The 16309-nt window shown below is 46.4% G+C and overlaps 1 protein-coding gene across 6 annotated transcripts in view; it reads right to left on the reverse strand.

Annotated features, from left to right (window-relative positions):
* EXTL3 (exostosin-like glycosyltransferase 3) overlaps positions 1-16309 on the reverse strand; it is a 113586-nt gene that overhangs the window by 54679 nt on the left and 42598 nt on the right. For 5 of the 6 annotated variants that reach the window (XR_775367.1, XR_775368.1, XR_775363.1 and 2 more), the window contains exon 3: positions 7599-7701. The exons of the other annotated variant lie outside the window; for it this stretch is intronic. The gene's annotated coding sequence lies outside the window, so the exon portion shown is untranslated. The remainder of the gene's footprint in view (positions 1-7598; positions 7702-16309) is intronic. 6 annotated transcript variants of the gene reach the window in all.

The following is a 16309-nucleotide window of genomic DNA, read 5'->3' on the forward strand; positions in this document are numbered from 1 at the left end:
TCCTCTCAGGTTCATTTTCCTTTCAGCTTGCTCTAACAGCTGTCTTGCCAAAATCCACAGACGACAAAAATCTATAGCTCCTAGTATACACATTTTGTAATGGTTTCAAGTGCAGAGCAAAGTTTTCACCCTTAATATGGCCTTGTAAGGCACACAGCTATCTTCCTGAGTTTGCTGGTCCTGATCCAGAAGGAAAAACAAAAAAAAAAACCTAAAACCACAAGTCACTGTTTTTGCTGACCAGGATTACCTGACTTAGTCAATGTCAGCAACCTTCAAGGACACGGTATAACAGAACCAAGTGGAAATCACAAGTGCTGGATGCAGTTCCCTTAAATCCTCTAAGCCTCTGCTTCTTCGCTTTAACAGCCATTTAAGTGCTGATAAACTCACTTTTAGATTATTTTCATAAAACTGAAGGTCAACAAACAATTTGGTAACTAAGACTGTCACATAATTCTCAGCCTGATGCATAACTCAAGCCTACTCCACTGAACAGACCAGGAGGCAAGAGGTATGCTACCTGTTTGGAGGTACGACATGCCCCGTGGGATCAGCAGGCCTTTATGACAGATTTCTCAGAGCCACGTCTTGCAGCAACATGTATTTTGCAGCCTCTCCACGCTCTGGCTACACTGATGCAAGCACCAGCACCCCTCTGCAAAACTTGGCCATGTTTAGTGATGGAGTCTGCTTTTGTGCATCCCTTGGCACTGGACAACTCCTCCTGCTTCACCAGCTCAGAAGTTGCCTCTTGCCCAGGGTGGCTTTGCAGATTAAGAGCGAGCAGCCTCACAGACCAGTTCTCAACAACCCATCCCTGCATCTAAAACGCTCCTGATTCTCTTCAAAGTCAATCTGAAGAAACTCACTGATCTTGGCCAAAAGCAGTCTCTGATATAGGGAGGTCATTCTAATATCAACCAGTGGAGGGCAACCACACACATACACAACTGTCAGCTTCCTACTGCCTGATGCAGGGGGAAAAAAAAAAAAAAGCAAAAAAAAAAAAGCACTTTCTTCCCATTTCCAACCATCAGAAGAGTTTACTTTATCCTTCCCATTCTGCCTTATTTATGTCTGTGCCCTTCCTTGTGATGCTTAAACAGCATCCCCCAAATAGCAGAGTATATTCACCTGAAATTAGGCAAAAGAGAACCTAAATTTCCCGGTTCCCCCACTCAGCAGCAGTTCTGCTCTTCTCCCCATACATGAGAAGGGCCTGCCAGGCCACACAAGCAAACCATGCAGCAGAAAAGCAACACTTTTCCCCCTTGCATTTCACCACATAGCCACATGGACAAGATGACTGGAAGAGTTTCACCATCTTTTTTTTTCAGATATGAGGCCTGAGCCGTAACATGCTACCCAAATTATGCACCAAGAGAAAACAGCATCTGCGATCTAGCAGGAACAGGTCAGCACCTGGCAGGTCTTCAGCAAACAAAATTCTTACCCAGCTAAGCAACACGTGCAGGATATAAAGGAGAAGGCAGGTGAAGGCTGCATGGATCCTATGCCACACAGATAAGCCATGGTGCTTCTAACTCACAGAAGGCAGCAGTGCATCCTCTCTGGATGGCAGCTTCTTTCATGCTATCTGGAGATGAAAGGCTAAAGCAAGCTACTATCTTCAGAGGCTTGACAAAACAGAAAGCCAAATCAAATAATGCTTTAGCGAGAGGTAATCCAATAGTTTCAGCTGAGCAATTGTTCGAACAGTCACAGTGTTTTGGTACAAAGACAGGTTGAACATCAATAATTCTGAAGTCCAGACCAAGCAGATGTTAAGCAAATAGGAAACAAAACACTCCTTTTCCTTCACCACCCCGGCAAGCTCAGACCTCCTTCCACAGTCCAACCGAGCAAGCGTGTCTGTGCCCCAGCCAAACCACAGAGCGAGCAGAGCAGTGCTGCTCAGCATGCCACTGCGCTAACTTCCTCAGCTGAACCGATAACCCCCCAAGCTTGTCAAGACAAGTTGGTTGCTGTACATGCCACTGACCAAAGGAGAATACATCAGTCACAGCTGGTAATTTGGGCACTGGAAGCAAGGAAACTGCTTGTGAACTGGCTATAAATAGCAAAGGGACTGGGGATATTTTCTTTCTCTTGTATACGCCTGCCTGCCCTGCTTGCACAAACCCTTTGAAGCCTGTATCAGCCTGCTCTGATGCTCTCATGATTCAAAATAAGCAGGAGATGGAGGGGAAAGGGTCTGTTCAGGAGAGCTCAACTACCATAACTTCTATACCTTCGAGCAGGATATCCTGCAAGTAATGCTGTTCCTCAGTACTTAGCTGGAAAATCCAGTGAAAGGCAGGTGTTTGTGGGAGAAGCACTGGGTGACTCAGCTCTTCACCCTCTCCTTCCTCCCCATCAACATTTCAACAGCACAACATGCTGGTGTTACAGGGATGAAACACAGGGACTCGCTCAGTACCTGAAATGGAAAGTCAACAACCCAATCGCCTCTGATTTTTAAGGATACTCATTTCTTCATCATCATTATGTTCCATTGTAAAAGTCACTTTACAAATCTCAGCTACTCTGGGATGCTGAGTTTCATCATTGCCTGGGAAAATGTTGATAAACAATTACTAAGGAAAAAAAATAAAAAGAAAGAGGCAAACAGAAATCAGTGCTCCTGCTCTGGCCTCCAAAGGATCTTTCTGCACTCAAACCTGGTTTGGCCACAAGGGTTTTAGTTGGCACAGTTTGCCTAGAGGTTGTTCACAGCACCCAGAGTACCATGCCACAGCACTCCTTTGCTGCGTGCCAGTAAAACACTGTGGCTTTCCAGCCAGGGGTGGTTTTCAGTATCATTATCACTGGAAAGAGGGGCCCTGTGGTTTTGGTACGGGCTGCCCTGGCTCCGAGGCTGCGCCAGTACACCCGCCTGTTCTCTGGCCCCGAGTCCAGCTGGTGTAATCCAGCCACTTTCATGCTCTTAAACTTTCTCACCTTCCTGAACACAGCGGCCACATCCGACCTGCCTTGCGGGTTCAGTTCCTGGTTGTGCCGACTTCTGGCCCATGGCTGGGGATCATGTGGTCGGTGGTAGCCAGCCGAGGCCGCTGTTGGGTGGGTTACACCCTGGGCTAGCAAGTCCCAGCGCCCAGGAGCATCCCCTTGTGCCTTGGTGACCAGGCTCCCAACCCTGAGCTGTGCATCTTGGAGCAGAGCTTGGCCTTGACAGCCCACAGCTGGGGAAGGATTGGGAATCCTGATGTTACACTAGTTCACAGCATTTAAAAACAAATAAATACCCATGAAACACATGGCAAGGGTTATTACTTCAGCATGTATAAAGGAGACATTGAAGTGACAGGGAACTTCACTTCCCACTTTTTGAGGGGATAATACAAACCAGCAGAGCAGAAAGAAATCCAAAACATCATTTATCAAAGCAGCAACAGAGTTTTCTGTCAAAGGAGAGATTTCACAACAAGGATGCTTTTGGCATGGGTGGATTCACGGCAAAAAAATGAAGCAATGGGGATGATATATGATCGTTTCTTTGCACACAGTGCTGAAAAGCTTTCAGAAGCTTTATAAAATTAGAGCTACTTATGTTTAACAGCTAAAATGAAAAGGTGGGGAGGGAGTGCTTCCCCCGTGCAGTTCTCTAGAAGCAGAGCTCATGATTGTACTCAGCGGGAAACATGCTACTCATCGAGCACTCTCAGCACCTTCCCTCCCACTGAGCTGCAGGCACAGGGGAAGCTCAGTGATTTGCAGAATTGGGTCCTTGCTTTTGTTCCTCTCGCCTCTCTCCCTCCCCACATACTCTCCACCCTCCCTTTGACACACACAGATGGAAAGACTGATGATAACACGCCAATTAGGTTATTTGAAGCCTTGCTACTAGCTACTCTAAATGCAGGCACATGAAGCAGCAGGATTCTGCTGGTGACATTTGGACCACAAATGAAGTCCCCAAGAGTAATAAACAATCAGGTAAAGAAATCTGGAAAGAAATTACCCAGCACACCTCGTCTTCTTGGCCCCCATGAGATCCATATAAAATGTGTTAATGCATCTGATTATGATCTAAATTATGTACAGAGGCTCCTGCCAAGCACTCTATGAAGTTTCTTTATTGTTAAGTTGGAAGCTGTTTAAGAATGGTCCAGTCATCATGTTTCAAATTAGATTTGGGAAAAAACATTTTCCTACTTTATTGCTGGCTCAGAACACAGGTTTGTGGGAAAAGGTCGATATGCGGTTTTTCTCTGCTGAAGAAAGAGCAGAAGTGGTGACAGAACAAAAGAAGAGTCAGTCTATTACCTGTCCCTGTATCATAACCTGAGCTATGTGGATTTACTGTACACAGACATGTCAGAAAACGACTGCAGTTTCAGCTGGCTTTCTAGATGTGTTTTTTCCAAAAGGGAGGTATAAACACCAAGGTGTTCTCATGCACACAGTTCAGGGACAGTAAAACTTTGAAAGAAAGGGTTTCTGAAAATTAAGAGTTTGATGAGAATGGCTTGCAAAACATCACGTGAGACTTTCACCATGCCTGTAAGGGCTAGCTGAGCAGTCGCTTACGCTGCCAACAAATCATTGTGTTGCTTGGAGGTAGGTAAGAAAGCCATTTTTCTCCCCAGTATGCCGTACCAACATTGGAGCTTTTTAAAGAAAACTGATACACACCTCCCAGATATATGTTCAATACATACAAGTTTGGGAGAGCACCCACAGTTTTACATGGCAAGCCTGACAACCTCACTTGCAGTTAAAACTCTGCCAACCCAACCTGTGTTTTATCTCCTGCTGGCATCTGACCGAGCCTTCACTGCACTGATCAGCATCTCCTTTCCACTGCATTGCTGGTGTCCCAAGTTAGAAGCAGAGCCAAGGTCACCTTGCTCAGAAGAGCTGTTTTTTAAAGGAGGGTCCCTGCATATTAAAGGTCTTCCATCTATTACCTCTGCCCTTCCAAATACACAGTTGTAGCAACAACTACATAAATTTGGACTAAGCAGGGACCTATGGAAGAAAGCTAGCATATAATAGCTCTTACATACTTGTTTTGCTCTATACATGCATATAAATACACACACATACATATATATATATATATATGCGCCAGATACCTGTCTCCACCTCCTCTCAAGGTTCACAGCTGATTTTTGGTATAGCGCTTAATACTTCATACCCATCACTATAGTGTCCAGTATAACAGGCATTTTAAGGTATCAACCCCACCCAACCCCTTTGGTATGTCAACACGGTCATTTGATATGCACAACAACTGTTGGACACATTTAATATTGCTCCACAGAATGACATTAGAAGTTAAGCATTACAAATCCAAATTACAAATGCGTGTGCTAGAGCCCACATTCGAGCAGCTTCGCTTCCACCTCAAAACACCTCGAGTCGGGCAGCAAGGAAAACAAAATGCAGAGATTGATGCAGATGTTAAGCCTAAGTGTTGAAGTGCGGTGTCCTTGGCCTATCTTTTAGCGTTTGTTCCTGAAAACATCAACTAGGCAACAAGGCAACTATGCCAGTGACCAACACTCCTGCCTGCGGTGAAATTCAGCACAGACATAAGGACTGAACTCAGAAGTTAGCTAGCACGTGTAAAACTTGGCCCGAGCCAGACCTTGTTATCCGCAGATCTGCAGGAAATCAGGGATCAGAACTACCATTTCTAGCCATCATGGTAATGTAGCGGTTTAAACACCAAAAAATGCTTTAATGTAGGATCACAGGCTGGATCCCAGCCAGCCAACAGCACTACTTTAAAAGGCAATATTTATCTCTACAGAACACTTACTAAACAACATGCTAGGTGCTTGAAAATAAAGCCTTTGCTAAACAACCAGATTTTAACCTGAAATTCTGCACGTTGGCATTCTCTTCTGCTGCAGGTAAGACCAATTCCCTTACACAGCATGCTTATTTTCTCTCTTTCTCTTTTTAAAAAAAAAAAAAAAAAAAAAAGAATTTTCTCTTTCAGTTTAACTTTGAGGCAAGATGGAAGACCACAGCCTGGCCTCAAAGACATGAGATCTTTTGAACGCAAAGTCAGCAGGCTCTCACAGGAGCTGAGCTTCAGGGCTGCTCTGGAATAAATCAAAAAGGATTTACTCTTTCACTTGAACAAGGCAGAAAAAAAAACCCTAGATGTACAGATATGTCATTGGGGGTGGGGAGACAGCTAACAGGTTAAAAAAAAATAAAACCGGCAACTTAGAAGAGTGCCATTATGGCTTGATTACCACAATCCCATAAGCTAAACACTAGCCTGCATGGTTGGATTTCCTGGAGGAAATCACCATCGCAGTTGCTAAGTCTGCTGGAAACGGTTCAACCCAAGTATATATGGAGCAGATGCTCCAATCATGACACACAAGGACACGGCGCTCCAGGAGAAATCTTCTGACAGCAAGTCAAAACAGGGGCTTGAACTGGTCATGTGTCATTAGAGATGCAGCTGTGATTTTTTCACAGATTAGTAGAGTTCAAGGCCAAAAGGAACCCTGAGAGCACCTAGCCTGCTTCTTGCTGTATCACGGGCCATTACATTTCATCCAAGTTTTCCTAAGAGCAGGAGTTAGATCTGGCAGCCAAATCCCAACCTGAACAACTGTGGTGGCTCCCAGTAACAACCCATGTGCTACTTCTACTCAAAAACTCAGGCTGCCAGAGTAGCTTTGCATAGGATGCAACTGCCTCTTGGTGCCCTTGCGTCCCTCTGCCAGAAAACACCGCTCCCTGGCGAAGGCAGAAGGGACTCCACGCTCCAGCCACTTTGCTTCACACTTGACACCTTTGCTCAAGCCCAGATCCATCAGCAGTTTTGACAATACTCAGGAGTTTGCCTGAAGGAGCTCAGCACAGGGCACAAAATCTCATCCTCTGGCTTCATTACAGGAGTGAGAGGAAAACTGGAGAATGAGGAATGTGCTGCTGGCAGCAATCTCTAGCCTCTGCAGTGAGATTGCCTATGGTTCCCAGTCAGCCACACACCCCCGCAATAGCTGCGCATCAGCACCCATGGGCTAATCCTTACACGGTGAACCTACCTTGGTTACAAAGTGTTTTAGGACAAGAATCTGCCCCACAAATGATGCTAAAGAAGAAAAATTTTCAGATCACGCACGCAGTTTCAGAGCCCAACTCCCCCAACTGAGCTGTGTGCAGGGATTTGGCTCCCGAGGCATCCAGACACTGAGCCGGCAAGCTCAGACCATTAGTGACATTCAAGACTGCTTTTAAAATCAGAATTTAAACTGCTGAAATGAGAATATTGTGAAATACCACTTCTTTGCCTGCAGCTCTGCCAACTGAATTTGGCTAAAACTTTCAGCAAATAATAGATGATTAAATAGAAGTTGATGGCCAAAAAAATATGTAAGAGGCTTGATTAAGACTCCATGGGTGACACTGGTACTGGTGCTGCCTGACTTTACAAGCTTTGCCCATTTCACCGTTACTTTAACTTGACTATGGGGAGAAGAAAGAGTGCTGCTAAGAGTGCAGAGATGTTTTGGTAGGCTGTGTTAAAATACAGCAAGGGAAGAGCAATCTAATGCCAGGCATGGAGCAGACTAACACTGCAGTGCTCGTTTGTGCTTTACCTTCTGTACCTTGGCTCCTTGGCTCAGACCTGTCCCGCATCACACATCGACTCCTTCACTACCTTTCTTCTTCCTCCCAGCATTGATCTCAAGGGTTCTTCTCCTGTTTAACATAAAAACGCAAACAAAACCACATATACCTAAGAAACATATTACCCATCGCCTAGAGGCACTGTGCAAGAGAGGCTGCCTATTAGCACATTGACTAAGAACACTGCTTCCAGACCATCTCCAAACAGATGAGAGATTCATGACAAAGTTGGTCGTAAGCCTGAAAGCTCCCACGGGCTCGACAATCTGGGCTGCTGGGGAGTACTGGAGGCTGGAGGACAGCTGCTGAGGAGATAGGCACAGGATTAGGCCCAAGGCAAAGGACACCTCCTTGGGTGCTACGATGCCTAGAGCAATGATGCACATCCTTGGCTCCTGCATATTCCTCAGCACAGCAGAGACTCACAAAGGGAGTGCAGGGCATCCGTAAGAAAAAGCAAACCGGCCAAAATTCCCCAAGCAAAAGTTCTGATGACCTGGACTCCTGGCCTGAGCACCTTCCATTGGCAGGAACACCAGGAAAATTAACTCCAAGCCTCCCGTACCTGAATTTGATACTTTGGCTTATAAGGGCAGTATGCACACTTACAGGGACAGCCAGGTCCAGAAGGATGTGAGATATGCTCTTGGTTGTCAGCCCTGCCACTGACTTGCTGAGTTACCTTCACTCCACCAAACCCTGGCCCACTACCTGAAGGCAGGGATAAGGACACTTTGCTTTGTAAGAGCCAGTACAACCTACAGCAGCAGAACTGAAGGGGTAAATGATCAGCACACTTTACAAACATTGTTGCTGACACCTCTCTCTAAACGAGACAACCTAGAGAAGTGATATTTCAAATCCTTTGCAGCTAAATGGGATGAGATGTGGGTCACCAGCTCTGCACTCCATCAGCTAAAAGCCAGCTTGCAGACGTTCCCTGCTCCCTTCACAGAAAACATTCCCACTGCAACACCTGGCAACCGATAGCTCTCAAGTCGCATGCACTTGAGCATTTCCCACAAAAAAACCAAAAAACAACAACAACAAAAAGCCAGGTTGTTCCATAAGCACCAAGGTCAAAGCCATCCAGTCTGACCTGTTGCATGACATACCATGAGCTCCACCCACCAGTTCCAGCCTCAAACCCAATAACTCACAATGATTTTTCATCCAGCTTTTTCCCTAGTGCAAATCCTCCCTCAGACACGCTTCTGCTGTGAACAGCTGTCTGATCTCAGCAGCTAAACACATAGAAAACTGAAACAAAATAAAATACCTTTTGTTAACCAAAGTTCAAGGCTTCAGGACTATAAATCAGCAGGTGATGCCTTTGCTGTAGGTGGCATTTGCTTTTGTTTCAGAACAAAAAGCGCTCCACATCAGGGCCATCCACATCCTGCCTTCACCCTCCTACACAGCCTTTCGGACAGTCACAGTTTTGGCGGCCAGTACAAGCGGAGCGTCCCAAGCGTCCCTCTTCCCACCCCTACTCTTACTAATGCGTTCCATACTTGCAGCCTTTCACACAGTCCCAGCTCCACCACCACTCCTGGCAGGGGGCTGGTGCTGGGCTCTGGTGATGAGACTGGAAGCTGCTTATAAAGGCTGCCTCCATCCTTTTCACTTTGGCTAGCAAAACGCTTCCCAAGTGCCTACATCTCTGGGCTACAAAGAAGTAAAACACATCATGAACATAGCTCTTCTCTCTCTTGGCAGGCTGCAGGACGTGGCACGTTTCCATCTGCACAAGGCTCCAAGATGTTTGCAGAAATAGGAACTAACTGCCACAACCTCTCTAGCCCTCGCTCTTCCCTGGACTGCAAAACTCTTTCCAGAGCTCTCTAGAAATGACGAGTGAAGATGTTACTCAAGAGCCACAGCTGATGATTTCATTTCAACATGCCCTGCAAAATGCACGCTTCAACACTCACCCACACTACACGAACCCAGCATCTGTATGCAACCCTCGCTGGCTCTTTAAGATCTGGAAATGTTTTATCACAAGCTTTGAATGCGTACAGTTTACAAAATAAAAATCCACATTGGTTAAATTATTTTTTTCAGTCACAAATCACTCTGGGTCCCTGAAACTCTGAACACCTGGGGCAAAGGACTCAAGGAATCAGAGCACCTGGAAATGTGATGCCCAAATTCACATCAGCCAAATGAACCACTCTCCCAAGAGCTTAGGGGTTTTTTTTTAAAAGCGTAATTCTAATGTAAGCTCTGAAAAACATTAGGGTGCTCATGGGTTAAATGCTACTTTACAATAAAAGCAAAGCCCCTTCTCTAATAAACACTGTGTAACTTATATAATGTAAAAATTACAGCATATATTAATGACAGTGATCAAAATACAATATTAACAGCAATAATAGTACACTAGCACAGGCTCACCCGAAAAGAAAGGCAGTTTCTCCCTACTCCCCATCAGAGAAGCAGTGGCAAGTAGCTGTTATGACTTAATTTTATTTTTTATTAGTTTTTACAAGCAAGCTATGCTAAAAGGTTGCACCAGTAATTTAAACTGCAGTTGTCAGCAGAAGTGAAGGACATTGTGGGATACATTTTATTCTAGCTCTTTTTATTGCTTGGCTCCTTGCAGTGATTCAAGCAGCTTAAGGATTTTAGAGGTACTGTCACAACAATATCTGGCCTTCAGCAAGCTGCCATTTAAAAAAAAAAACAAACAAACAAAAAAAACAAACGCCAAAAAACCCCAGCCTTTAAAGAACTGGCTGGACCAGCAGAAGCTGTTCAAGAGTCAACAACTGCTGATTGCTACCAAATTGTTCCCTCACAGGGACATGCACTTTCTCTGATGTTATTCTCGCTTGACAGAATGGGAAGTGGCTCTGTAATACGTGGTAAATGCTGATTTTTGCAGCTCTGCCAAAACACACGCACATATACATACATGCATCGTGACTCTCCCCGCCATCAGTGGGAGCCAGCAGCGCTCTGGCACACATCTGCTGTGACATGGCAGGCAACGTGCTGCTTCATGTCCCTTGGGCTAAAATCAAGCATGGTAGTGTGCAATGGGCTCTCCATGGGATGGAATCTGGACAGACAGCACACATTGTAATTAGGCATTGAAGGAGACCTTGTGCTAATTTGCTTCTAAACAAGCCTCACCCCTACGCGCAAAAATTAGCTCCTCTGTAATGTGTGCTGTGATTGAAACGTGGCTCACTGAGGTGCTGCTGCCACACACAAGGGACCCAGCAGAAGCAGGCTGGGGTGGTCGCCTCCTCCAGACCTGGTCCCAGGAGATGGAGAGGAGACACCAGATACCCCTGGGGTATTTATTTCACCATGACCAGTGCTGCCCCATCAATCAAAGGCAGGTAATGACACTTCCCTGTTGTGCCAGCCCCTGAAGGGGATAAGCAGAGGACTGGAGCACAACATGGCTGGCGCAGATCCAACCCAGGAAAGCATCAAACAGTGCTGGCAAAAGGAGAAAAGTTTTGAAGATCCCCAAGACAGCAGGCATCTACTTTCTGTCCAAGCATCACCCCAGGGTTCTGCTAGACTCTCTACAGACAATCAAAAAGCAATTTAATTTGCATCAGCTGTGCCTTGAACTTGCACTCAGAGACCACCCCAACCACTTCTCTCCACTAGACCAAGCTGGTAAGAGATGCAGGTCTTCTTCCAGCTGCCCCGAACACCATGGGGCTGGAGGATAGACAACATCCACTGCCAAGACATCCTGGCTGCTTGCCCAGCAGAGGACTTGCTTCCAGATCCAACTATCAGAACTAACCTGGAAAAAGGGAGGGGGACATTACTTTGTGGGAGGGCAGAACGAACTGGGGCATTCTTGGTCAAAGCAGTGTGTTACTTTGGGCACCAGACTAATCATATGACTCAAGTCCTGCTTCCCCATCGCTCCACAGGGTGCTGAGCTCTCCCAAGGTCCTTAAGTGCTACCCACACACCAGCAAGCCATGAAAGACGTGGACCACATTACCTCTCCCCTTAGGGTGCTTGCAGCCGGGGAGGGGGAGGCTCCAAAGGCTGACAAACCTCAGCTGGAAGGGCATGCAGGGCCACGCTTTCATCTAAATCATGGAGCCTGATTCAGCACAGAGGTAAAACCCAGCTGAACCCAGGTCACTCCGTGCTTTGGGCAGACACAGCCTCGCTGCCTGTAGATGTCTGCTAGACCACCGAGTTGCAGCAAGAGCCCAACCTACATCACCCAAGGCGTAAGGCAGCGTTACCTGGTGCCTCAAAAGTGCCTCTACTACAAAGGTGAGGTTTCCTGCAGGAACCGATGCTCTAAAGATAATTTGTTCTACCTGTAGAAACAGAAGCCTTAGAACAGCATTAACAACCCCAAGTTATTCCTGCACCAACAGCCTCAGTAACTCCGCCGCTGTCACCTCAGAGATAAAACCACCAAACACCATGATCCTAACCTCAGCTGAGATGATAGAATCATCGAATGGTTTGGGTTGGAAGGGACCTTTGAAGATTATCTAGTTCAACCACCCTGCCATGAGCAAGACCATCCTTCACTAGATCAGGCTGCGCAAAACTTTATCCAACCTGATTTTGAACACTTCCAGGGATGGCACATGCACAGCTTCTCTGGGCAACCTGTTCCAGTGCCTCACCACCCTCATTGTAAAAAAAGTCTTATGTCCAATCTAAACCTACCCATTTTCAGTTTAAAACCACTGCCCCTTGGTCCTGTCAGTACAGGCCTTGTTAAAAAGTCCTTCACTTTCTTACAAGCCCTCTTTATATTTTGAAACGCTGCAATAAGGTCTGCCTGGAACCTTCTCCAGGCTGAACAACCCCAACTCTCTCACCCTTTCCTCATAGCAGAGGTGCTCCAGCCCTCAGATCATCTTTGTGTCCCTCCTCTGGACCCGCTCCAAGAGGTCCATGTCTGCCCTGTGCTGAGGACCCCAGAGCTGGATGCAGGACTCCAGGTGGGGTCTCACCCGATCGGAGCAGAGGGGCAGAATCCCCTCCCTTGACCTGCTGGCCACGCTGCTTGGGATGCAGCCCAGGACACCGTTGGCTTTCTTGGGCTGTGAGTGCACATTGCTGGCTTATGTCCATCTTTTCATCCACCAGTCCCCCCAAATCCTTCTCCTCAGGGCTGCTCTCGATCCACTCATCCCCCAGCCTGTGTTGATACCAGGGGTTGCCCTGACCCACGTGCAGGACCTTGCACTTGGCCTTGTTTGAACCTCAGGAGGTTAACATAGGTCCACTCCTCAAGCCTGTCAAGGTCCCTCTGGACAGCATCCCTTCCCTCTAGTTTATCAGATGACAGATGATGCTACATGGTAAGTATTGGAGAATGGGTCATTCTCATCTGCCCACTTGCTGTGGGTCCCTCCATGTCCCCCTCGGCCCATGTGGACGCTGTGCTAGGAGAGCTCCACCTTTGCCAGAGCAAGAGCTAAAGACACCTCTGTGCCAGACAACCATGCCTTAAGAGTCTGTGAAGACAAGCAAAATTTACTTTGCAAAGTATGATTTTTTTTTTTTTTTTTAAGCAGAGGGATAGCTCTTGTAGCTGGACTTTGAGATTTTTAAGTTTGGGAGCTTTTTTTTAATGTATTCATAAAAAGTTTTTGAGGTCACCTTTGATGCAAAGAGTCATGTAAAAGGAGGAGGCTGTCAGATGGTCTCTCAGCAAGGGAGTATCTGTTCCCTGGGCATGGACTCAGAGCCTTGTGAACTCCCTAGGCCATCTGCATATTACATGTTTGTACTCCAAGCCCCATGGACACTACTTTGATGTGTTACCATTTGGTGAGCTGGAGCTCCCAAAGGTCTCTCGAGATCACAGAAATCTGTGTGGCATGATGTATTTAGCGGATAAGGACCCCTCCATCCTTTGAAACAGAAGTTTGTTGTTGCTGTCTTTTTTAAAGAACATGTAAATTACATTTTTTCATGTCACTCCTGTCTTTTCATCCTTGGTTATTCTGCTAAGCAAAAGGGGCTGCATTTGGCACAGATGGAGCAGAACGGTGCACACGCTGCAGAGACGACGTTTAGTGGCATCTGCCGCTCACCCCACCATCAACCTTTAACGGCGTACCTCACCGCTACTGTCCACAGGACAAAAGCAAGTGACAGATGTCTGCTGCAGAGAGCCTCAACAAGCCTGTGTGCATGTAAGAATCACTTTGAAAAGTAAAAAGGAAGCTTTGCCCTAAGCAACCACACTAAGTCATCGAGATCACCACCAAATGCTGGAGACAGGAGAAGACCAACATGGGGACTGCTGGAATACATAAAGCAGGGATTAAACCTGTCCTTACGTCTCAGCAAAGATCAGTGCGATTATGATAACAGAAATGTTAATACTGTACCATGTACAACAGGCAGGGTCAGTGCCTTGCATCTCTGGGATGCAGGGCTGGAGGAAGGCAGCAAGAATACAGGCTCAAGGCAGAGCGGGGCATGACTGCTGCAGAGAGCAGCTACGGAGAGATGCCCAGGAAGAATCCTCTACTCCCAGAGGAGTCCAGCCCTGCTCTTAAACACATGGTCTCCTCCTGGCCTTTCCAGCTCGCTGCTCCAACATAAACAAGCAAGATCTACATCCTCCTGGAAATTAAAACCAGCATCTCGGATATGTACACAGACGAGCTCTCCTTCTCCCCAGCAGGAAACAGGGATGGAGAATTTGCAGCCCCAGGTGGCCCGGAGCAATCCACATTAATGGGGGCTGGGGAAGGCCAAGAGTGAAACACACGGTGCTAAATGGCATGCTGGGATATTTAACTACCTCAGTTTTCTTTTCTGACCTTCTCTCTTCACTATCCAGATAAATTTGTCCATTTTCTTTTGCTCATCCTTGCAGTGTCCACTGAAAAGCTTTTTCCTTTACCCCTTGGTCACAAAACCATCACAATTTGTTTTCATCTCACCCTTTCCTGACAATTATGTCCACTTGCTTCCCTATTTTTCTCTTCTTTCAAGGCTCTCATCCAGGCTGGGTTTTTTATTTCCCTCATCTGCCAGTACCATCATTATTTTTCACATTATCAGGCATGCTATTGTGTATCTAAAATTTGTTTTCAGTATGGTTATTTAAGGTTATTCTCCTGCACTAAGGTAGACAAACACTGCAACCTAATACAGAAATATGCCTGTGGAAATCATTTCCGGCACGCAATGCTCTAACCCAATCTGAGCACGATCAAGACATGGCGCAACGCGAGCTCAGATCTGCAGCTCCGGTGGGCCATCCATCCATGGCAAAGACACGGGAGGCTGCAATCTGGTCCGCTGTGCGCACACGTGCTGGCATCTCTCCAAGGGTCTCTCCACCAAAGCTGCTGAGCTGATCACGGTTGCGATGGAGACATTATGCAAGGTCAGGCAGAAGGCACTTCTGGCACCTACATACCTGCAGTACTGAGTGCCATTAAGGAGATGCCAAAGTCCAGCAGAAGTTTGGACAATACAAAACGTTAAATAGAGCTCTTTGATATTTAAGAGCAGAAAGTTTCCCAGGCTAATGCAGGCAACATGTCACATAAAACTGGCAACATAACCATCTGGGTCCATTAACTGCACTTACTCTATAGCATTTGCTGTCTGAATTGTTTATGCCTCGTTTGAGCACAGAGGCTACCCAGCAGATTAATACTCTGGAAAAGAACATGTAAAACAGAGCTAGAAATGAAAGACTGTTTGGGGTGTCTGTTGTTATGCCAGAGTTACAGTGCAGACTGCAGGGGGATAAGGCAGGAGGGGTCTATGGGGGGAAAAAAGCATAGAAGAAAACCCCAGAGCGGCCCTATCTAGCTTCTACTTTAGCAAACAAAATCATACGAACAGTGAAATTAAAACCTGTTGTTGCAGAGCAGAGAGAAAGTCAAAGATTTTATGATCCCACTGCAAGAAACGAATTTTAAAAGGCTTATGAAGAATTGGGATAAACTGTTAGTTTCTTCTGCAAATGTGAACAAAACCAATTGATTTCCCAGAAACAAACTGGGAAATTATTCCCGCCCTCCCCGAGTCAAGTCCAAGCCTGCTAGCAAAGGATTAGTTTCTACTGCCTTCTCCTTACCCGTTACCTTCAAAGGCTATACCAGTCTGGGTTCAGACTCGCAGTCCAAAGTCAAACAGGTTAGAGATGCCCTAAAAGCTACTGCCTGCCTGCTGACTCACCAGAAGGGAAAGGGATTTAAGCTAAAAATTTACCTTACAGCTGACTAGGAGCTTGCCAACGCACAATGCAGGGTGTACCTCATGCTGGAGATGCTCAACTGAAAGGTCTGTGTCCCTCAGCCACCTACTCCAGAAGCCACAATTTCCCTTCCATGTCCTCTTGCAGGAGACACAACTCTTGACCATGCACCTTTAGATGACCAAGTGACTATCTAAATCCCAAGCGGACAAGGATGTCCTTTAAAAATCCCTAAATTCCCTCAGCAAGCCCAAGTCTGCCAATCAAGCTGATATGATGATACACAGAGAGGGCTTTGCACAGAGAGGGAGGGGTTTGGCATAAGAAAAAGAGGAATACACAAGGATGTTCAATGCCAAAATGAGGTTGGATAAGGAAAACGGGACATTTACCGTGGCACTGTTACTCCTAGCATTTATCAACAAGGAATAACAATACAAGACAGTATTAGGACTTACTGGGGGGGGGGGGGGGGGGGGGGGGAGGGTAAAAAAA

This window comes from Haliaeetus leucocephalus, unplaced genomic scaffold (assembly GCF_000737465.1).
Source record: "Haliaeetus leucocephalus isolate CR32 unplaced genomic scaffold, Haliaeetus_leucocephalus-4.0 Scaffold871, whole genome shotgun sequence".
Classification (NCBI taxonomy): Eukaryota; Metazoa; Chordata; class Aves; order Accipitriformes; family Accipitridae; genus Haliaeetus; species Haliaeetus leucocephalus.